The sequence below is a fragment of the Hyla sarda genome, unplaced genomic scaffold (genome assembly GCF_029499605.1).
Source record: "Hyla sarda isolate aHylSar1 unplaced genomic scaffold, aHylSar1.hap1 scaffold_629, whole genome shotgun sequence".
NCBI lineage: Eukaryota > Metazoa > Chordata > Amphibia > Anura > Hylidae > Hyla > Hyla sarda.
Window position 1 is genome coordinate 14,295 of NW_026610644.1, and position 22,624 is coordinate 36,918.

At 46.2% G+C, this 22,624-nt stretch overlaps 10 non-coding genes across 10 annotated transcripts; all 10 read left to right on the plus strand.

Moving 5' to 3' along the window:
* Positions 1 to 868: 868 nt before the first annotated feature.
* On the plus strand, positions 869 to 1,059 carry LOC130341807 (U2 spliceosomal RNA). Its single transcript, XR_008881577.1, has one exon. It is a non-coding gene; the product is annotated as a U2 spliceosomal RNA (small nuclear RNA).
* A 2,603-nt stretch (positions 1,060 to 3,662) lies between these two features.
* On the plus strand, positions 3,663 to 3,853 carry LOC130341818 (U2 spliceosomal RNA). The gene has a single exon (XR_008881583.1). It is a non-coding gene; the product is annotated as a U2 spliceosomal RNA (small nuclear RNA).
* Positions 3,854 to 5,946: 2,093 nt separating this feature from the next.
* Positions 5,947 to 6,137, plus strand: LOC130341819 (U2 spliceosomal RNA). Its single transcript, XR_008881584.1, has one exon. It is a non-coding gene; the product is annotated as a U2 spliceosomal RNA (small nuclear RNA).
* Positions 6,138 to 8,229: 2,092 nt separating this feature from the next.
* LOC130341820 (U2 spliceosomal RNA) lies at positions 8,230 to 8,420 on the plus strand. The gene has a single exon (XR_008881585.1). It is a non-coding gene; the product is annotated as a U2 spliceosomal RNA (small nuclear RNA).
* Positions 8,421 to 10,504: 2,084 nt separating this feature from the next.
* Positions 10,505 to 10,695, plus strand: LOC130341821 (U2 spliceosomal RNA). Its single transcript, XR_008881586.1, has one exon. It is a non-coding gene; the product is annotated as a U2 spliceosomal RNA (small nuclear RNA).
* Positions 10,696 to 12,798: 2,103 nt separating this feature from the next.
* LOC130341822 (U2 spliceosomal RNA) lies at positions 12,799 to 12,989 on the plus strand. Its single transcript, XR_008881587.1, has one exon. It is a non-coding gene; the product is annotated as a U2 spliceosomal RNA (small nuclear RNA).
* Positions 12,990 to 15,113: 2,124 nt separating this feature from the next.
* On the plus strand, positions 15,114 to 15,306 carry LOC130341806 (U2 spliceosomal RNA). The gene has a single exon (XR_008881576.1). It is a non-coding gene; the product is annotated as a U2 spliceosomal RNA (small nuclear RNA).
* Positions 15,307 to 17,408: 2,102 nt separating this feature from the next.
* Positions 17,409 to 17,600, plus strand: LOC130341803 (U2 spliceosomal RNA). The gene has a single exon (XR_008881573.1). It is a non-coding gene; the product is annotated as a U2 spliceosomal RNA (small nuclear RNA).
* A 2,094-nt stretch (positions 17,601 to 19,694) lies between these two features.
* Positions 19,695 to 19,885, plus strand: LOC130341824 (U2 spliceosomal RNA). Its single transcript, XR_008881588.1, has one exon. It is a non-coding gene; the product is annotated as a U2 spliceosomal RNA (small nuclear RNA).
* Positions 19,886 to 21,981: 2,096 nt separating this feature from the next.
* On the plus strand, positions 21,982 to 22,172 carry LOC130341825 (U2 spliceosomal RNA). The gene has a single exon (XR_008881589.1). It is a non-coding gene; the product is annotated as a U2 spliceosomal RNA (small nuclear RNA).
* Positions 22,173 to 22,624: the final 452 nt, after the last annotated feature.

Genomic DNA, 22,624 nt, shown 5'->3' on the forward strand with positions numbered 1-22,624 from the left:
ACACACACACATAGATATAAACGTATTCTCCGTTGAGATATTGCAGCCGCTGCTGTGTCCAGGCCCAGGAGCCTTAGCACTGTGCTGTGATATCACTCAATACCACTGACATCACTAGGTGTAAACAACATCTCTCCTTTGCTGTGTATGTGACTATGGAGCTGTTTGGTGATGTCGTCTATTACGGCCTTCATAGAAGCAACAGGAGATTGTTGCATCCATCTTGAACCCTCAGAACTACAGTGCTATGATGTCACTCACTTCCACAGGCCTTGCAGAGTGTAAACAACAACAACCCAGCTTTGTTGTGTATGTAACCAAAGGGATTTGTGATGTCACCTAGAACCTTCACAGCAGCGACAGCTTTATGAGGAGCATCAGCACTGCTCTGCCTGAGCAGAACCATCACCGCCATAGGTTGTCAAATAACCCGGATTTAACCCACACAGGTAAGTCCAATGGGGTGCAGGCTTGTCCTCTATGCTTACAGCTTCCCGTGGGTGTTGGTTTGATACCGTTTGGGGACAGCCAAGGAGGCATCTGCAGGCAACAAAGGTAGGTGTGTGCTTGTGTGTGTGTTTCCTATGCAGATCCTAAGCCCAGTGTCACATGCAAGTAGGAGGAGTAAGAAGGGTTCCTGGCAAATCCGGGTTATGGATTGCATTTAAAAAGGCCCCGTGGGAGTGCAATGGGCCCCTGTCTTGCTGCTTAGCAATAATGGTATGGGTTTAGGTTCTGCTGTGTGTACTGGTGGTTGACTGCCCCCCAGCCCAGAGTGTGCATGGAAAATTGTCTGGCAGCCTCCCTGACAGCAAGCAGTGATAGTGCCCATGAAGGGGACCTTGTTGGGCCCGCCCCTTTCACGGTTATCGCTTCTCGGCCTTTTGGCTAAGATCAAGTGTAGTATCTGTTCTTATCAGTTTAATATCTGATACGTCCCCTATCTGGGGACCATATATTAAATGGATTTTTGAGAACGGGGGCCGATTTCGAAGCTTGCTTCCGTCGCCCTATGCATTGACCCGATATGGCAGTATCTTCGGGTACAGTGCACCACCCCCTTACAGGGTTAAAAAGAAAGATTCCTACTTTCATTGCTACCTGCTTGCTGGCTAGTAGTGTTGCTCGCGAATATTCGCAATTCGAATATTATTCGCGAATATCGCATATTCGCGAATTCGCGAATTTCGCGAATATAGCGCTATATATTCGTAATTACGAATATTCGTTTTTTTTTTTTTTTTTTTTTCTTCACAGTACACATCACAGTGATCACCCCTCTCTGCTTCCAGCTTGTGTGGTGTAAAGAAGGCTGTAATACTACTGTGTCAGACTGGTGTGCGAAAATTCGCATATGCGAAAATTAGCATACGATAAGTTTCGCATATGCGAATATTAGCGTATGCTAATTTTCGCATATGCGAATTTCGTATGTGCTAATTTTGCATATGCTAATATTCACATATGGTAATTTTCGCATCCACGAATATTCGCATATGCGAAAATAAAACGAACATACACCGAATATGCGAATATTCGCGAATATATGACGAATATTCGTCCATATATTCGCGAATATTCGCGAATTCGAATATGGCCTATGCCGCTCAACACTACTGGCTAGCCAACTAGCCAGCCCTGTGGGCCTTGCTGCTGCTGCAGCCAAAAAACAAAAGGTGGTGCTGCTGCTGCTTCTGCTGCTTCTGCTTCTGCTTGTGTCTGGCCCCTGTTGGAGCGTCCAGGCACAGGACTTCTGCTGCTGCTGACTAAATGGCCTCCTTAATTGGATCATTTGAGTAGCCAGCACACCTGTGCAGGTAGGGCATGACATGATAGGCAGCTGCCTTGATAGCGGGTGGGTGCTGAATGTTCCTAATTGACAAAATAAGATTAATGCTTATGAAGAAATATAAAATCTCATCCCTTCCCCAATATCGCGCCACACCCCTACCCCTTAATTCCCTGGTTGAACGTGATGGACATATGTCTTTTTTCGACCGTACTAACTATGTAACTATGTAACATAACATGGGGGGGGGGGGGGGGGGTCTCCTGGCTGTTCACACAGGTGTGTCATTGCTGTACATTGACCATGCATTGCTTCTGTGGTATTGCAAAGGCAAAGACAAATGCTTCCAGCCATCCATTGCACTAATGGATTGGTCATCAGCTGGCTGTCTATGTCCCGCATCAATATAGACCAAAGTACAGAGGGTTAGGCTATGCTATTGTGCACCTACCTGATGCATCAGAAGGTGCGAGGCCCTTGCTAAATTCTGTGCACAGACTTTGAGATCTATGCTTTAGACTGTATCTAAACCTGCTCCAACATGGACTGACATTCTGGCCTACTTTCAGCCGATGCGACTTGTCTGTCGCTGAACAGTCGCTTTTTATGTATTCAGCACCTATGTATAATGTTGTAAAAATGCTCTAGAAGCTAAAGTCGCAGAAATGTCACACATATTTGGCCTGCAACTTTCTGTGCGACAAATTCAGACAGGAAAAATCAGTATAAATCCTTAGAAAATTATCCCCCAGTGTCTCCATCTGCTGGCGGTATTGAATAAGCATTGCTGCACTGATGGGGTATGCATTAGACGAAAAAAAAGAAGAAAAAGAAGAATAATACGCCCAGAAAAGAGGCGAAAAGGAGAAAAACGTAAAAAAACGTGAAAAAAAAGTAAGAGGAAGAGAAGGGAAAAAAAGGTGGAAATGGGTTTAAAAGTGATTTCGGCGGAGAAATATATATATATATATATATATATATATATATATATATATATATATGCGCACACACACACATAGATATAAACGTATTCTCCGTTGAGATATTGCAGCCGCTGCTGTGTCCAGGCCCAGGAGCCTTAGCACTGTGCTGTGATGTCACTCAATACCACTGACATCACTAGGTGTAAACAACATCTCTCCTTTGCTGTGTATGTGACTATGGAGCTGTTTGGTGATGTCGTCTATTACGGCCTTCATAGAAGCAACAGGAGATTGTTGCATCCATCTTGAACCCTCAGAACTACAGTGCTATGATGTCACTCACTTCCACAGGCCTTGCAGAGTGTAAACAACAACAACCCAGCTTTGTTGTGTATGTAACCAAAGGGATTTGTGATGTCACCTAGAACCTTCACAGCAGCGACAGCTTTATGAGGAGCATCAGCACTGCTCTGCCTGAGCAGAACCATCACCGCCATAGGTTGTCAAATAACCCGGATTTAACCCACACAGGTAAGTCCAATGGGGTGCAGGCATGTCCTCTATGCTTACAGCTTCCCGTGGGTGTTGGTTTGATACCGTTTGGGGACAGCCAAGGAGGCATCTGCAGGCAACAAAGGTAGGTGTGTGCTTGTGTGTGTGTTTCCTATGCAGATCCTAAGCCCAGTGTCACATGCAAGTAGGAGGAGTAAGAAGGGTTCCTGGCAAATCCGGGTTATGGATTGCATTTAAAAAGGCCCCGTGGGAGTGCAATGGGCCCCTGTCTTGCTGCTTAGCAATAATGGTATGGGTTTAGGTTCTGCTGTGTGTACTGGTGGTTGACTGCCCCCCAGCCCAGAGTGTGCATGGAAAATTGTCTGGCAGCCTCCCTGACAGCAAGCAGTGATAGTGCCCATGAAGGGGACCTTGTTGGGCCCGCCCCTTTCACGGTTATCGCTTCTCGGCCTTTTGGCTAAGATCAAGTGTAGTATCTGTTCTTATCAGTTTAATATCTGATACGTCCCCTATCTGGGGACCATATATTAAATGGATTTTTGAGAACGGGGGCCGATTTCGAAGCTTGCTTCCGTCGCCCTATGCATTGACCCGATATGGCAGTATCTTCGGGTACAGTGCACCACCCCCTTACAGGGTTAAAAAGAAAGATTCCTACTTTCATTGCTACCTGCTTGCTGGCTAGCCAGCTAGCCAGCCCTGTGGGCCTTGCTGCTGCTGCAGCCAAAAAACAAAAGGTGGTGCTGCTGCTGCTTCTGCTGCTTCTGCTTCTGCTTGTGTCTGGCCCCTGTTGGAGCGTCCAGGCACAGGACTTCTGCTGCTGCTGACTAAATGGCCTCCTTAATTGGATCATTTGAGTAGCCAGCACACCTGTGCAGGTAGGGCATGACATGATAGGCAGCTGCCTTGATAGCGGGTGGGTGCTGAATGTTCCTAATTGACAAAATAAGATTAATGCTTATGAAGAAATATAAAATCTCATCCCATCCCCAATATCGCGCCACACCCCTACCCCTTAATTCCCTGGTTGAACGTGATGGACATATGTCTTTTTTCGACCGTACTAACTATGTAACTATGTAACATAACATGGGGGGGGGGGGGGGGGGTCTCCTGGCTGTTCACACAGGTGTGTCATTGCTGTACATTGACCATGCATTGCTTCTGTGGTATTGCAAAGGCAAAGACAAATGCTTCCAGCCATCCATTGCACTAATGGATTGGTCATCAGCTGGCTGTCTATGTCCCGCATCAATATAGACCAAAGTACAGAGGGTTAGGCTATGCTATTGTGCACCTACCTGATGCATCAGAAGGTGCGAGGCCCTTGCTAAATTCTGTGCACAGACTTTGAGATCTATGCTTTAGACTGTATCTAAACCTGCTCCAACATGGACTGACATTCTGGCCTACTTTCAGCCGATGCGACTTGTCTGTCGCTGAACAGTCGCTTTTTATGTATTCAGCACCTATGTATAATGTTGTAAAAATGCTCTAGAAGCTAAAGTCGCAGAAATGTCACACATATTTGGCCTGCAACTTTCTGTGCGACAAATTCAGACAGGAAAAATCAGTATAAATCCTTAGAAAATTATCCCCCAGTGTCTCCATCTGCTGGCGGTATTGAATAAGCATTGCTGCACTGATGGGGTATGCATTAGACGAAAAAAAAGAAGAAAAAGAAGAATAATACGCCCAGAAAAGAGGCGAAAAGGAGAAAAACGTAAAAAAACGTGAAAAAAAAGTAAGAGGAAGAGAAGGGAAAAAAAGGTGGAAATGGGTTTAAAAGTGATTTCGGCGGAGAAATATATATATATATATATATATATATATATATATATATATATATGCGCACACACACACATAGATATAAACGTATTCTCCGTTGAGATATTGCAGCCGCTGCTGTGTCCAGGCCCAGGAGCCTTAGCACTGTGCTGTGATGTCACTCAATACCACTGACATCACTAGGTGTAAACAACATCTCTCCTTTGCTGTGTATGTGACTATGGAGCTGTTTGGTGATGTCGTCTATTACGGCCTTCATAGAAGCAACAGGAGATTGTTGCATCCATCTTGAACCCTCAGAACTACAGTGCTATGATGTCACTCACTTCCACAGGCCTTGCAGAGTGTAAACAACAACAACCCAGCTTTGTTGTGTATGTAACCAAAGGGATTTGTGATGTCACCTAGAACCTTCACAGCAGCGACAGCTTTATGAGGAGCATCAGCACTGCTCTGCCTGAGCAGAACCATCACCACCATAGGTTGTCAAATAACCCGGATTTAACCCACACAGGTAAGTCCAATGGGGTGCAGGCATGTCCTCTATGCTTACAGCTTCCCGTGGGTGTTGGTTTGATACCGTTTGGGGACAGCCAAGGAGGCATCTGCAGGCAACAAAGGTAGGTGTGTGCTTGTGTGTGTGTTTCCTATGCAGATCCTAAGCCCAGTGTCACATGCAAGTAGGAGGAGTAAGAAGGGTTCCTGGCAAATCCGGGTTATGGATTGCATTTAAAAAGGCCCCGTGGGAGTGCAATGGGCCCCTGTCTTGCTGCTTAGCAATAATGGTATGGGTTTAGGTTCTGCTGTGTGTACTGGTGGTTGACTGCCCCCCAGCCCAGAGTGTGCATGGAAAATTGTCTGGCAGCCTCCCTGACAGCAAGCAGTGATAGTGCCCATGAAGGGGACCTTGTTGGGCCCGCCCCTTTCACGGTTATCGCTTCTCGGCCTTTTGGCTAAGATCAAGTGTAGTATCTGTTCTTATCAGTTTAATATCTGATACGTCCCCTATCTGGGGACCATATATTAAATGGATTTTTGAGAACGGGGGCCGATTTCGAAGCTTGCTTCCGTCGCCCTATGCATTGACCCGATATGGCAGTATCTTCGGGTACAGTGCACCACCCCCTTACAGGGTTAAAAAGAAAGATTCCTACTTTCATTGCTACCTGCTTGCTGGCTAGCCAGCTAGCCAGCCCTGTGGGCCTTGCTGCTGCTGCAGCCAAAAAACAAAAGGTGGTGCTGCTGCTGCTTCTGCTGCTTCTGCTTCTGCTTGTGTCTGGCCCCTGTTGGAGCGTCCAGGCACAGGACTTCTGCTGCTGCTGACTAAATGGCCTCCTTAATTGGATCATTTGAGTAGCCAGCACACCTGTGCAGGTAGGGCATGACATGATAGGCAGCTGCCTTGATAGCGGGTGGGTGCTGAATGTTCCTAATTGACAAAATAAGATTAATGCTTATGAAGAAATATAAAATCTCATCCCTTCCCCAATATCGCGCCACACCCCTACCCCTTAATTCCCTGGTTGAACGTGATGGACATATGTCTTTTTTCGACCGTACTAACTATGTAACTATGTAACATAACATGGGGGGGGGGGGGGGGGTCTCCTGGCTGTTCACACAGGTGTGTCATTGCTGTACATTGACCATGCATTGCTTCTGTGGTATTGCAAAGGCAAAGACAAATGCTTCCAGCCATCCATTGCACTAATGGATTGGTCATCAGCTGGCTGTCTATGTCCCGCATCAATATAGACCAAAGTACAGAGGGTTAGGCTATGCTATTGTGCACCTACCTGATGCATCAGAAGGTGCGAGGCCCTTGCTAAATTCTGTGCACAGACTTTGAGATCTATGCTTTAGACTGTATCTAAACCTGCTCCAACATGGACTGACATTCTGGCCTACTTTCAGCCGATGCGACTTGTCTGTCGCTGAACAGTCGCTTTTTATGTATTCAGCACCTATGTATAATGTTGTAAAAATGCTCTAGAAGCTAAAGTCGCAGAAATGTCACACATATTTGGCCTGCAACTTTCTGTGCGACAAATTCAGACAGGAAAAATCAGTATAAATCCTTAGAAAATTATCCCCCAGTGTCTCCATCTGCTGGCGGTATTGAATAAGCATTGCTGCACTGATGGGGTATGCATTAGACGAAAAAAAAGAAGAAAAAGAAGAATAATACGCCCAGAAAAGAGGCGAAAAGGAGAAAAACGTAAAAAAACGTGAAAAAAAAGTAAGAGGAAGAGAAGGGAAAAAAAGGTGGAAATGGGTTTAAAAGTGATTTCGGCGGAGAAATATATATATATATATATATATATATATATATATATATATATATGCGCACACACACACATAGATATAAACGTATTCTCCGTTGAGATATTGCAGCCGCTGCTGTGTCCAGGCCCAGGAGCCTTAGCACTGTGCTGTGATGTCACTCAATACCACTGACATCACTAGGTGTAAACAACATCTCTCCTTTGCTGTGTATGTGACTATGGAGCTGTTTGGTGATGTCGTCTATTACGGCCTTCATAGAAGCAACAGGAGATTGTTGCATCCATCTTGAACCCTCAGAACTACAGTGCTATGATGTCACTCACTTCCACAGGCCTTGCAGAGTGTAAACAACAACAACCCAGCTTTGTTGTGTATGTAACCAAAGGGATTTGTGATGTCACCTAGAACCTTCACAGCAGCGACAGCTTTATGAGGAGCATCAGCACTGCTCTGCCTGAGCAGAACCATCACCGCCATAGGTTGTCAAATAACCCGGATTTAACCCACACAGGTAAGTCCAATGGGGTGCAGGCATGTCCTCTATGCTTACAGCTTCCCGTGGGTGTTGGTTTGATACCGTTTGGGGACAGCCAAGGAGGCATCTGCAGGCAACAAAGGTAGGTGTGTGCTTGTGTGTGTGTTTCCTATGCAGATCCTAAGCCCAGTGTCACATGCAAGTAGGAGGAGTAAGAAGGGTTCCTGGCAAATCCGGGTTATGGATTGCATTTAAAAAGGCCCCGTGGGAGTGCAATGGGCCCCTGTCTTGCTGCTTAGCAATAATGGTATGGGTTTAGGTTCTGCTGTGTGTACTGGTGGTTGACTGCCCCCCAGCCCAGAGTGTGCATGGAAAATTGTCTGGCAGCCTCCCTGACAGCAAGCAGTGATAGTGCCCATGAAGGGGACCTTGTTGGGCCCGCCCCTTTCACGGTTATCGCTTCTCGGCCTTTTGGCTAAGATCAAGTGTAGTATCTGTTCTTATCAGTTTAATATCTGATACGTCCCCTATCTGGGGACCATATATTAAATGGATTTTTGAGAACGGGGGCCGATTTCGAAGCTTGCTTCCGTCGCCCTATGCATTGACCCGATATGGCAGTATCTTCGGGTACAGTGCACCACCCCCTTACAGGGTTAAAAAGAAAGATTCCTACTTTCATTGCTACCTGCTTGCTGGCTAGCCAGCTAGCCAGCCCTGTGGGCCTTGCTGCTGCTGCAGCCAAAAAACAAAAGGTGGTGCTGCTGCTGCTTCTGCTGCTTCTGCTTCTGCTTGTGTCTGGCCCCTGTTGGAGCGTCCAGGCACAGGACTTCTGCTGCTGCTGACTAAATGGCCTCCTTAATTGGATCATTTGAGTAGGCAGCACACCTGTGCAGGTAGGGCATGACATGATAGGCAGCTGCCTTGATAGCGGGTGGGTGCTGAATGTTCCTAATTGACAAAATAAGATTAATGCTTATGAAGAAATATAAAATCTCATCCCTTCCCCAATATCGCGCCACACCCCTACCCCTTAATTCCCTGGTTGAACTTGATGGACATATGTCTTTTTTCGACCGTACTAACTATGTAACTATGTAACATAACATGGGGGGGGGGGTCTCCTGGCTGTTCACACAGGTGTGTCATTGCTGTACATTGACCATGCATTGCTTCTGTGGTATTGCAAAGGCAAAGACAAATGCTTCCAGCCATCCATTGCACTAATGGATTGGTCATCAGCTGGCTGTCTATGTCCCGCATCAATATAGACCAAAGTACAGAGGGTTAGGCTATGCTATTGTGCACCTACCTGATGCATCAGAAGGTGCGAGGCCCTTGCTAAATTCTGTGCACAGACTTTGAGATCTATGCTTTAGACTGTATCTAAACCTGCTCCAACATGGACTGACATTCTGGCCTACTTTCAGCCGATGCGACTTGTCTGTCGCTGAACAGTCGCTTTTTATGTATTCAGCACCTATGTATAATGTTGTAAAAATGCTCTAGAAGCTAAAGTCGCAGAAATGTCACACATATTTGGCCTGCAACTTTCTGTGCGACAAATTCAGACAGGAAAAATCAGTATAAATCCTTAGAAAATTATCCCCCAGTGTCTCCATCTGCTGGCGGTATTGAATAAGCATTGCTGCACTGATGGGGTATGCATTAGACGAAAAAAAAGAAGAAAAAGAAGAATAATACGCCCAGAAAAGAGGCGAAAAGGAGAAAAACGTAAAAAAACGTGAAAAAAAAGTAAGAGGAAGAGAAGGGAAAAAAAGGTGGAAATGGGTTTAAAAGTGATTTCGGTGGAGAAATATATATATATATATATATATATATATATATATATATATATGCGCACACACACACATAGATATAAACGTATTCTCCGTTGAGATATTGCAGCCGCTGCTGTGTCCAGGCCCAGGAGCCTTAGCACTGTGCTGTGATGTCACTCAATACCACTGACATCACTAGGTGTAAACAACATCTCTCCTTTGCTGTGTATGTGACTATGGAGCTGTTTGGTGATGTCGTCTATTACGGCCTTCATAGAAGCAACAGGAGATTGTTGCATCCATCTTGAACCCTCAGAACTACAGTGCTATGATGTCACTCACTTCCACAGGCCTTGCAGAGTGTAAACAACAACAACCCAGCTTTGTTGTGTATGTAACCAAAGGGATTTGTGATGTCACCTAGAACCTTCACAGCAGCGACAGCTTTATGAGGAGCATCAGCACTGCTCTGCCTGAGCAGAACCATCACCGCCATAGGTTGTCAAATAACCCGGATTTAACCCACACAGGTAAGTCCAATGGGGTGCAGGCATGTCCTCTATGCTTACAGCTTCCCGTGGGTGTTGGTTTGATACCGTTTGGGGACAGCCAAGAAGGCATCTGCAGGCAACAAAGGTAGGTGTGTGCTTGTGTGTGTGTTTCCTATGCAGATCCTAAGCCCAGTGTCACATGCAAGTAGGAGGAGTAAGAAGGGTTCCTGGCAAATCCGGGTTATGGATTGCATTTAAAAAGGCCCCGTGGGAGTGCAATGGGCCCCTGTCTTGCTGCTTAGCAATAATGGTATGGGTTTAGGTTCTGCTGTGTGTACTGGTGGTTGACTGCCCCCCAGCCCAGAGTGTGCATGGAAAATTGTCTGGCAGCCTCCCTGACAGCAAGCAGTGATAGTGCCCATGAAGGGGACCTTGTTGGGCCCGCCCCTTTCACGGTTATCGCTTCTCGGCCTTTTGGCTAAGATCAAGTGTAGTATCTGTTCTTATCAGTTTAATATCTGATACGTCCCCTATCTGGGGACCATATATTAAATGGATTTTTGAGAACGGGGGCCGATTTCGAAGCTTGCTTCCGTCGCCCTATGCATTGACCCGATATGGCAGTATCTTCGGGTACAGTGCACCACCCCCTTACAGGGTTAAAAAGAAAGATTCCTACTTTCATTGCTACCTGCTTGCTGGCTAGCCAGCTAGCCAGCCCTGTGGGCCTTGCTGCTGCTGCAGCCAAAAAACAAAAGGTGGTGCTGCTGCTGCTTCTGCTGCTTCTGCTTCTGCTTGTGTCTGGCCCCTGTTGGAGCGTCCAGGCACAGGACTTCTGCTGCTGCTGACTAAATGGCCTCCTTAATTGGATCATTTGAGTAGCCAGCACACCTGTGCAGGTAGGGCATGACATGATAGGCAGCTGCCTTGATAGCGGGTGGGTGCTGAATGTTCCTAATTGACAAAATAAGATTAATGCTTATGAAGAAATATAAAATCTCATCCCTTCCCCAATATCGCGCCACACCCCTACCCCTTAATTCCCTGGTTGAACGTGATGGACATATGTCTTTTTTCGACCGTACTAACTATGTAACTATGTAACATAACATGGGGGGGGGGGGGGGGGCGGTCTCCTGGCTGTTCACACAGGTGTGTCATTGCTGTACATTGACCATGCATTGCTTCTGTGGTATTGCAAAGGCAAAGACAAATGCTTCCAGCCATCCATTGCACTAATGGATTGGTCATCAGCTGGCTGTCTATGTCCCGCATCAATATAGACCAAAGTACAGAGGGTTAGGCTATGCTATTGTGCACCTACCTGATGCATCAGAAGGTGCGAGGCCCTTGCTAAATTCTGTGCACAGACTTTGAGATCTATGCTTTAGACTGTATCTAAACCTGCTCCAACATGGACTGACATTCTGGCCTACTTTCAGCCGATGCGACTTGTCTGTCGCTGAACAGTCGCTTTTTATGTATTCAGCACCTATGTATAATGTTGTAAAAATGCTCTAGAAGCTAAAGTCGCAGAAATGTCACACATATTTGGCCTGCAACTTTCTGTGCGACAAATTCAGACAGGAAAAATCAGTATAAATCCTTAGAAAATTATCCCCCAGTGTCTCCATCTGCTGGCGGTATTGAATAAGCATTGCTGCACTGATGGGGTATGCATTAGACGAAAAAAAAGAAGAAAAAGAAGAATAATACGCCCAGAAAAGAGGCGAAAAGGAGAAAAACGTAAAAAAACGTGAAAAAAAAGTAAGAGGAAGAGAAGGGAAAAAAAGGTGGAAATGGGTTTAAAAGTGATTTCGGCGGAGAAATATATATATATATATATATATATATCTATATATATATATATATATATATATGCGCACACACACACATAGATATAAACGTATTCTCCGTTGAGATATTGCAGCCGCTGCTGTGTCCAGGCCCAGGAGCCTTAGCACTGTGCTGTGATGTCACTCAATACCACTGACATCACTAGGTGTAAACAACATCTCTCCTTTGCTGTGTATGTGACTATGGAGCTGTTTGGTGATGTCGTCTATTACGGCCTTCATAGAAGCAACAGGAGATTGTTGCATCCATCTTGAACCCTCAGAACTACAGTGCTATGATGTCACTCACTTCCACAGGCCTTGCAGAGTGTAAACAACAACAACCCAGCTTTGTTGTGTATGTAACCAAAGGGATTTGTGATGTCACCTAGAACCTTCACAGCAGCGACAGCTTTATGAGGAGCATCAGCACTGCTCTGCCTGAGCAGAACCATCACCGCCATAGGTTGTCAAATAACCCGGATTTAACCCACACAGGTAAGTCCAATGGGGTGCAGGCATGTCCTCTATGCTTACAGCTTCCCGTGGGTGTTGGTTTGATACCGTTTGGGGACAGCCAAGGAGGCATCTGCAGGCAACAAAGGTAGGTGTGTGCTTGTGTGTGTGTTTCCTATGCAGATCCTAAGCCCAGTGTCACATGCAAGTAGGAGGAGTAAGAAGGGTTCCTGGCAAATCCGGGTTATGGATTGCATTTAAAAAGGCCCCGTGGGAGTGCAATGGGCCCCTGTCTTGCTGCTTAGCAATAATGGTATGGGTTTAGGTTCTGCTGTGTGTACTGGTGGTTGACTGCCCCCCAGCCCAGAGTGTGCATGGAAAATTGTCTGGCAGCCTCCCTGACAGCAAGCAGTGATAGTGCCCATGAAGGGGACCTTGTTGGGCCCGCCCCTTTCACGGTTATCGCTTCTCGGCCTTTTGGCTAAGATCAAGTGTAGTATCTGTTCTTATCAGTTTAATATCTGATACGTCCCCTATCTGGGGACCATATATTAAATGGATTTTTGAGAACGGGGGCCGATTTCGAAGCTTGCTTCCGTCGCCCTATGCATTGACCCGATATGGCAGTATCTTCGGGTACAGTGCACCACCCCCTTACAGGGTTAAAAAGAAAGATTCCTACTTTCATTGCTACCTGCTTGCTGGCTAGCCAGCTAGCCAGCCCTGTGGGCCTTGCTGCTGCTGCAGCCAAAAAACAAAAGGTGGTGCTGCTGCTGCTGCTTCTGCTGCTTCTGCTTCTGCTTGTGTCTGGCCCCTGTTGGAGCGTCCAGGCACAGGACTTCTGCTGCTGCTGACTAAATGGCCTCCTTAATTGGATCATTTGAGTAGGCAGCACACCTGTGCAGGTAGGGCATGACATGATAGGCAGCTGCCTTGATAGCGGGTGGGTGCTGAATGTTCCTAATTGACAAAATAAGATTAATGCTTATGAAGAAATATAAAATCTCATCCCTTCCCCAATATCGCGCCACACCCCTACCCCTTAATTCCCTGGTTGAACGTGATGGACATATGTCTTTTTTCGACCGTACTAACTATGTAACTATGTAACATAACATGGGGGGGGGGGGGGGGGGGGTCTCCTGGCTGTTCACACAGGTGTGTCATTGCTGTACATTGACCATGCATTGCTTCTGTGGTATTGCAAAGGCAAAGACAAATGCTTCCAGCCATCCATTGCACTAATGGATTGGTCATCAGCTGGCTGTCTATGTCCCGCATCAATATAGACCAAAGTACAGAGGGTTAGGCTATGCTATTGTGCACCTACCTGATGCATCAGAAGGTGCGAGGCCCTTGCTAAATTCTGTGCACAGACTTTGAGATCTATGCTTTAGACTGTATCTAAACCTGCTCCAACATGGACTGACATTCTGGCCTACTTTCAGCCGATGCGACTTGTCTGTCGCTGAACAGTCGCTTTTTATGTATTCAGCACCTATGTATAATGTTGTAAAAATGCTCTAGAAGCTAAAGTCGCAGAAATGTCACACATATTTGGCCTGCAACTTTCTGTGCGACAAATTCAGACAGGAAAAATCAGTATAAATCCTTAGAAAATTATCCCCCAGTGTCTCCATCTGCTGGCGGTATTGAATAAGCATTGCTGCACTGATGGGGTATGCATTAGACGAAAAAAAAGAAGAAAAAAAAGAAGAAAAAGAAGAATAATACGCCAGAAAAGAGGCGAAAAGGAGAAAAACGTAAAAAAAACGTGAAAAAAAAGTAAGAGGAAGAGAAGGGAAAAAAAGGTGGAAATGGGTTTAAAAGTGATTTCGGGCGGAGTAAATATATATATATATATATATAATATATATATATATATATATATATAAATGCGCACACACACACATAGATATAAACGTATTCTCCGTTGAGATATTGCAGTCCGCTGCTGTGTCCAGGCCAGGAGCCTTAGCACTGTGCTGTGATGTCACTCAATACCACTGACATCACTAGGTGTAAACAACATCTCTCCTTGTGCTGTGTATGTGACTATGGAGCTGTTTGGTGATGTCGTCTATTACGGCCTTCATAGAAGCAACAGGAGATTGTTGCATCCATCTTGAACCCTCAGAACTACAGTGCGTATGATGTCACTCACTTCCACAGGCCTTGCAGAGTGTAAACAACAACAACCCAGCTTTTGTTGTGGTATGTAACCAAAGGGATTTGTGATGTCACCTAGAACCTTCACAGCAGCGACAGCTTTATGAGGAGCATCAGCACTGCTCTGCCTGAGCAGAACCATCACCGCCATAGGTTGTCAAATAACCCGGATTTAACCCACACAGGTAAGTCCAATGGGGTGCAGGCATGTCCTCTATGCTTACAGCTTCCCGTGGGTGTTGTGTTTGATACCGTTTGGGGACAGCCAAGGAGGTATCTGCAGGCAACAAAGGTAGGTGTGTGCTTGTGTGTGTGTTTCCTATGCAGATCCTAAGCCCAGTGTCACATGCAAGTAGGAGGAGTAAGAAGGGTTCCTGGCAAATCCGGGTTATGGATTGCATTTAAAAAGGCCCCGTGGGAGTGCAATGGGCCCCTGTCTTGCTGCTTAGCATTAATGGTATGGGTTTAGGTTCTGCTGTTGTGTACTGGTGGTTGACTGCCCCCCAGCCCAGAGTGTGCATGGAAAATTGTCTGGCAGCCTCCCTGACAGGCAAGCAGTGATAGTGCCCATGAAGGGGACCTTGTTGGGCCCGCCCCTTTCACGGTTATCGCTTCTCGGCCTTTTGGCTAAGATCAAGTGTAGTATCTGTTCTTATCAGTTTAATATCTGATACGTCCCCCTATTCTGGGGACCATATATTTAATGGATTTTTGAGAACGGGGGCCGATTTCGAAGCTTGCTTCCGTCGCCCTATGCATTGACCCGATATGGCAGTATCTTCGGGTACAGTGCACCACCCCCTTACAGGGTTAAAAAGAAAGATTCCTACTTTCATTGCTACCTGCTTGCTGGCTAGCCAGCTAGCCAGCCCTGTGGGCCTTGCTGCTGCTGCAGCCAAAAACAAAAGGTGGTGCTGCTGCTGCTTCTGCTGCTTCTGCTTCTGCTTGTGTCTGGCCCTGTTGGAGCGTCCAGGCACAGGACTTCTGCTGCTGCTGACTAAATGGCCTCCTTAATTGGATCATTTGAGTAGCCAGCACACCTGTGCAGGTAGGGCATGACATGATAGGCAGCTGCCTTGATAGCGGGTGGGTGCTGAATGTTCCTAATTGACAAAATAAGATTAATGCTTATGAAGAAATATAAAATCTCATCCCTTCCCCAATATCGCGCCACACCCCTACCCCTTAATTCCCTGGTTGAACGTGATGGACATATGTCTTTTTTCGACCGTACTAAACTATGTAACTATGTAACATAACATGGGGGGGGGGGGGGGGGGGGTCTCCTGGCTGTTCACACAGGTGTGTCATTGCTGTACATTGACCATGCATTGCTTCTGTGGTATTGCAAAGGCAAAGACAAATGCTTCCAGCCATCCATTGCACTAATGGATTGGGTCATCAGCTGGCTGTCTATGTCCCGCATCAATATAGACCAAAGTACAGAGGGTTAGGCTATGCTATTGTGCACCTACCTGATGCATCAGAAGGTGCGAGGCCCTTGCTAAATTCTGTGCACAGACTTTGAGATCTATGCTTTAGACTGTATCTAAACCTGCTCCAACATGGACTGACATTCTGGCCTACTTTCAGCCGATGCGACTTGTCTGTCGCTGAACAGTCGCTTTTTTATGTATTCAGCACCTATGTATAATGTTGTAAAAATGCTCTAGAAGCTAAAGTCGCAGAAATGTCACACATATTTGGCCTGCAACTTTCTGTGCGACAAATTCAGACAGGAAAAATCAGTATAAATCCTTAGAAAATTATCCCCCAGTGTCTCCATCTGCTTGGCGGTATTGAATAAGCATTGCTGCACTGATGGGGTATGCATTAGACGAAAAAAAAGAAGAAAAAGAAGAATAATACGCCCAGAAAAGAGGCGAAAAGGAGAAAAACGTAAAAAAACGTGAAAAAAAAGTAAGAGGAAGAGAAGGGAAAAAAAGGTGGAAATGGGTTTAAAAGTGATTTCGGCTGGAGAAATATATATATATATATATATATATATATATATATATATATATATATGCGCACACACACACATAGATATAAACGTATTCTCCGTTGAGATATTGCAGCCGCTGCTGTGTCCAGGCCCAGGAGCCTTAGCACTGTGCTGTGATGTCACTCAATACCACTGACATCACTAGGTGTAAACAACATCTCTCCTTTGCTGTGTATGTGACTATGGAGCTGTTTGGTGATGTCGTCTATTACGGCCTTCATAGAAGCAACAGGAGATTGTTGCATCCATCTTGAACCTCAGAACTACAGTGCTATGATGTCACTCACTTCCACAGGCCTTGCAGAGTGTAAACAACAACAACCCAGCTTTGTTGTGTATGTAACCAAAGGGATTTGTGATGTCACCTAGAACCTTCACAGCAGCGACAGCTTTATAGAGGAGCATCAGCACTGCTCTGCCTGAGCAGAACCATCACCGCCATAGGTTGTCAAATAACCCGGATTTAACCCACACAGGGTAAGTCCAATGGGGTGCAGGCATGTCCTCTATGCTTACAGCTTCCCGTGGGTGTTGGTTTGATACCGTTTGGGGACAGCCAAGGAGGCATCTGCAGGCAACAAAGGTAGGTGTGTGCTTGTGTGTGTGTTTCCTATGCAGATCCTAAGCCCAGTGTCACATGCAAGTAGGAGGAGTAAGAAGGGTTCCTGGCAAATCCGGGTTATGGATTGCATTTAAAAAGGCCCCGTGGGAGTGCAATGGGCCCCTGTCTTGCTGCTTAGCAATAATGGTATGGGTTTAGGTTCTGCTGTGTGTACTGGTGGTTGACTGCCCCCCAGCCCAGAGTGTGCATGGAAAATTGTCTGGCAGCCTCCCTGACAGCAAGCAGTGATAGTGCCCATGAAGGGGACCCTTGTTGGGCCCGCCCCTTTCACGGTTATCGCTTCTACGGCCTTTTGGCTAAGATCAAGTGTAGTATCTGTTCTTATCAGTTTAATATCTGATACGTCCCCTATCTGGGGACCATATATTAAATGGATTTTTGAGAACGGGGGCCGATTTCGAAGCTTGCTTCCGTCGCCCTATGCATTGACCCGATATGGCAGTATCTTCGGGTACAGTGCACCACCCCCTTACAGGGTTAAAAAGAAAGATTCCTACTTTCATTGCTACCTGCTTGCTGGCTAGCCAGCTAGCCAGCCCTGTGGGGCCCTTGCTGCTGCTGCAGCCAAAAAAACAAAAGGTGGTGCTGCTGCTGCTTCTGCTGCTTCTGCTTCTGCTTGTGTCTGGCCCCTGTTGGAGCGTCCAGGCACAGGACTTCTGCTGCTGCTGACTAAATGGCCTCCTTAATTGGATCATTTGAGTAGCCAGCACACCTGTGCAGGTAGGGCATGACATGATAGGCAGCTGCCTTGATAGCGGGTGGGTGCTGAATGTTCCTAATTGACAAAATAAGATTAATGCTTATGAAGAAATATAAAATCTCATCCCTTCCCCAATATCGCGCCACACCCCTACCCCTTAATTCCCTGGTTGAACGTGATGGACATATGTCTTTTTTCGACCGTACTAACTATGTAACTATGTAACATAACATGGGGGGGGGGGGGGGGGGTCTCCTGGCTGTTCACACAGGTGTGTCATTGCTGTACATTGACCATGCATTGCTTCTGTGGTATTGCAAAGGCAAAGACAAATGCTTCCAGCCATCCATTGCACTAATGGATTGGTCATCAGCTGGCTGTCTATGTCCCGCATCAATATAGACCAAAGTACAGAGGGTTAGGCTATGCTATTGTGCACCTACCTGATGCATCAGAAGGTGCGAGGCCCTTGCTAAATTCTGTGCACAGACTTTGAGATCTATGCTTTAGACTGTATCTAAACCTGCTCCAACATGGACTGACATTCTGGCCTACTTTCAGCCGATGCGACTTGTCTGTCGCTGAACAGTCGCTTTTTATGTATTCAGCACCTATGTATAATGTTGTAAAAATGCTCTAGAAGCTAAAGTCGCAGAAATGTCACACATATTTGGCCTGCAACTTTCTGTGCGACAAATTCAGACAGGAAAAATCAGTATAAATCCTTAGAAAATTATCCCCCAGTGTCTCCATCTGCTGGCGGTATTGAATAAGCATTGCTGCACTGATGGGGTATGCATTAGACGAAAAAAAAGAAGAAAAAGAAGAATAATACGCCCAGAAAAGGCGAAAAGGAGAAAAACGTAAAAAAACGTGAAAAAAAAGTAAGAGGAAGAGAAGGGAAAAAAAGGTGGAAATGGGTTTAAAAGTGATTTCGGCGGAGAAAAATATATATATATATATATATATATATATATATATATATATATGCGCACACACACACATAGATATAAACGTATTCTCCGTTGAGATATTGCAGCCGCTGCTGTGTCCAGGGCCCAGGAGCCTTAGCACTGTGCTGTGATGTCACTCAATACCACTGACATCACTAGGTGTAAACAACATCTCTCCTTTGCTGTGTATGTGACTATGGAGCTGTTTGGTGATGTCGTCTATTACGGCCTTCATAGAAGCAACAGGAGATTGTTGCATCCATCTTGAACCCTCAGAACTACAGTGCTATGATGTCACTCACTTCCACAGGCCTTGCAGAGTGTAAACAACAACAACCCAGCTTTGTTGTGTATGTAACCAAAGGATTTGTGATGTCACCTAGAACCTTCACAGCAGCGACAGCTTTATGAGGAGCATCAGCACTGCTCTGCCTGAGCAGAACCATCACCGCCATAGGTTGTCAAATAACCCGGATTTAACCCACACAGGTAAGTCCAATGGGGTGCAGGCATGTCCTCTATGCTTACAGCTTCCCGTGGGTGTTGGTTTGATACCGTTTGGGGACAGCCAAGGAGGCATCTGCAGGCAACAAAGGTAGGTGTGTGCTTGTGTGTGTGTTTCCTATGCAGATCCTAAGCCCAGTGTCACATGCAAGTAGGAGGAGTAAGAAGGGTTCCTGGCAAATCCGGGTTATGGATTGCATTTAAAAAGGCCCCGTGGGAGTGCAATGGGCCCCTGTCTTGCTGCTTAGCAATAATGGTATGGGTTTAGGTTCTGCTGTGTGTACTGGTGGTTGACTGCCCCCCAGCCCAGAGTGTGCATGGAAAATTGTCTGGCAGCCTCCCTGACAGCAAGCAGTGATAGTGCCCATGAAGGGGACCTTGTTGGGCCCGCCCCTTTCACGGTTATCGCTTCTCGGCCTTTTGGCTAAGATCAAGTGTAGTATCTGTTCTTATCAGTTTAATATCTGATACGTCCCCTATCTGGGGACCATATATTAAATGGATTTTTGAGAACGGGGGCCGATTTCGAAGCTTGCTTCCGTCGCCCTATGCATTGACCCGATATGGCAGTATCTTCGGGTACAGTGCACCACCCCCTTACAGGGTTAAAAAGAAAGATTCCTACTTTCATTGCTACCTGCTTGCTGGCTAGCCAGCTAGCCAGCCCTGTGGGCCTTGCTGCTGCTGCAGCCAAAAAACAAAAGGTGGTGCTGCTGCTGCTTCTGCTGCTTCTGCTTCTGCTTGTGTCTGGCCCCTGTTGGAGCGTCCAGGCACAGGACTTCTGCTGCTGCTGACTAAATGGCCTCCTTAATTGGATCATTTGAGTAGCCAGCACACCTGTGCAGGTAGGGCATGACATGATAGGCAGCTGCCTTGATAGCGGGTGGGTGCTGAATGTTCCTAATTGACAAAATAAGATTAATGCTTATGAAGAAATATAAAATCTCATCCCTTCCCCAATATCGCGCCACACCCCTACCCCTTAATTCCCTGGTTGAACGTGATGGACATATGTCTTTTTTCGACCGTACTAACTATGTAACTATGTAACATAACATGGGGGGGGGGGGGGGGGGTCTCCTGGCTGTTCACACAGGTGTGTCATTGCTGTACATTGACCATGCATTGCTTCTGTGGTATTGCAAAGGCAAAGACAAATGCTTCCAGCCATCCATTGCACTAATGGATTGGTCATCAGCTGGCTGTCTATGTCCCGCATCAATATAGACCAAAGTACAGAGGGTTAGGCTATGCTATTGTGCACCTACCTGATGCATCAGAAGGTGCGAGGCCCTTGCTAAATTCTGTGCACAGACTTTGAGATCTATGCTTTAGACTGTATCTAAACCTGCTCCAACATGGACTGACATTCTGGCCTACTTTCAGCCGATGCGACTTGTCTGTCGCTGAACAGTCGCTTTTTATGTATTCAGCACCTATGTATAATGTTGTAAAAATGCTCTAGAAGCTAAAGTCGCAGAAATGTCACACATATTTGGCCTGCAACTTTCTGTGCGACAAATTCAGACAGGAAAAATCAGTATAAATCCTTAGAAAATTATCCCCCAGTGTCTCCATCTGCTGGCGGTATTGAATAAGCATTGCTGTCACTGATGGGGTATGCATTAGACGAAAAAAAAGAAGAAAAAGAAGAATAATACGCCCAGAAAAGAGGCGAAAAGGAGAAAAACGTAAAAAAACGTGAAAAAAAAGTAAGAGGAAGAGAAGGGAAAAAAAGGTGGAAATGGGTTTAAAAGTGATTTCGGCGGAGAAATATATATATATATATATATATATATATATATATATATATATATATGCGCACACACACACATAGATATAAACGTATTCTCCGTTGAGATATTGCAGCCGCTGCTGTGTCCAGGCCCAGGAGCCTTAGCACTGTGCTGTGATGTCACTCAATACCACTGACATCACTAGGTGTAAACAACATCTCTCCTTTGCTGTGTATGTGACTATGGAGCTGTTTGGTGATGTCGTCTATTACGGCCTTCATAGAAGCAACAGGAGATTGTTGCATCCATCTTGAACCCTCAGAACTACAGTGCTATGATGTCACTCACTTCCACAGGCCTTGCAGAGTGTAAACAACAACAACCCAGCTTTGTTGTGTATGTAACCAAAGGGATTTGTGATGTCACCTAGAACCTTCACAGCAGCGACAGCTTTATGAGGAGCATCAGCACTGCTCTGCCTGAGCAGAACCATCACCGCCATAGGTTGTCAAATAACCCGGATTTAACCCACACAGGTAAGTCCAATGGGGTGCAGGCATGTCCTCTATGCTTACAGCTTCCCGTGGGTGTTGGTTTGATACCGTTTGGGGACAGCCAAGGAGGCATCTGCAGGCAACAAAGGTAGGTGTGTGCTTGTGTGTGTGTTTCCTATGCAGATCCTAAGCCCAGTGTCACATGCAAGTAGGAGGAGTAAGAAGGGTTCCTGGCAAATCCGGGTTATGGATTGCATTTAAAAAGGCCCCGTGGGAGTGCAATGGGCCCCTGTCTTGCTGCTTAGCAATAATGGTATGGGTTTAGGTTCTGCTGTGTGTACTGGTGGTTGACTGCCCCCCAGCCCAGAGTGTGCATGGAAAATTGTCTGGCAGCCTCCCTGACAGCAAGCAGTGATAGTGCCCATGAAGGGGACCTTGTTGGGCCCGCCCCTTTCACGGTTATCGCTTCTCGGCCTTTTGGCTAAGATCAAGTGTAGTATCTGTTCTTATCAGTTTAATATCTGATACGTCCCCTATCTGGGGACCATATATTAAATGGATTTTTGAGAACGGGGGCCGATTTCGAAGCTTGCTTCCGTCGCCCTATGCATTGACCCGATATGGCAGTATCTTCGGGTACAGTGCACCACCCCCTTACAGGGTTAAAAAGAAAGATTCCTACTTTCATTGCTACCTGCTTGCTGGCTAGCCAGCTAGCCAGCCCTGTGGGCCTTGCTGCTGCTGCAGCCAAAAAACAAAAGGTGGTGCTGCTGCTGCTTCTGCTGCTTCTGCTTCTGCTTGTGTCTGGCCCCTGTTGGAGCGTCCAGGCACAGGACTTCTGCTGCTGCTGACTAAATGGCCTCCTTAATTGGATCATTTGAGTAGCCAGCACACCTGTGCAGGTAGGGCATGACATGATAGGCAGCTGCCTTGATAGCGGGTGGGTGCTGAATGTTCCTAATTGACAAAATAAGATTAATGCTTATGAAGAAATATAAAATCTCATCCCTTCCCCAATATCGCGCCACACCCCTACCCCTTAATTCCCTGGTTGAACGTGATGGACATATGTCTTTTTTCGACCGTACTAACTATGTAACTATG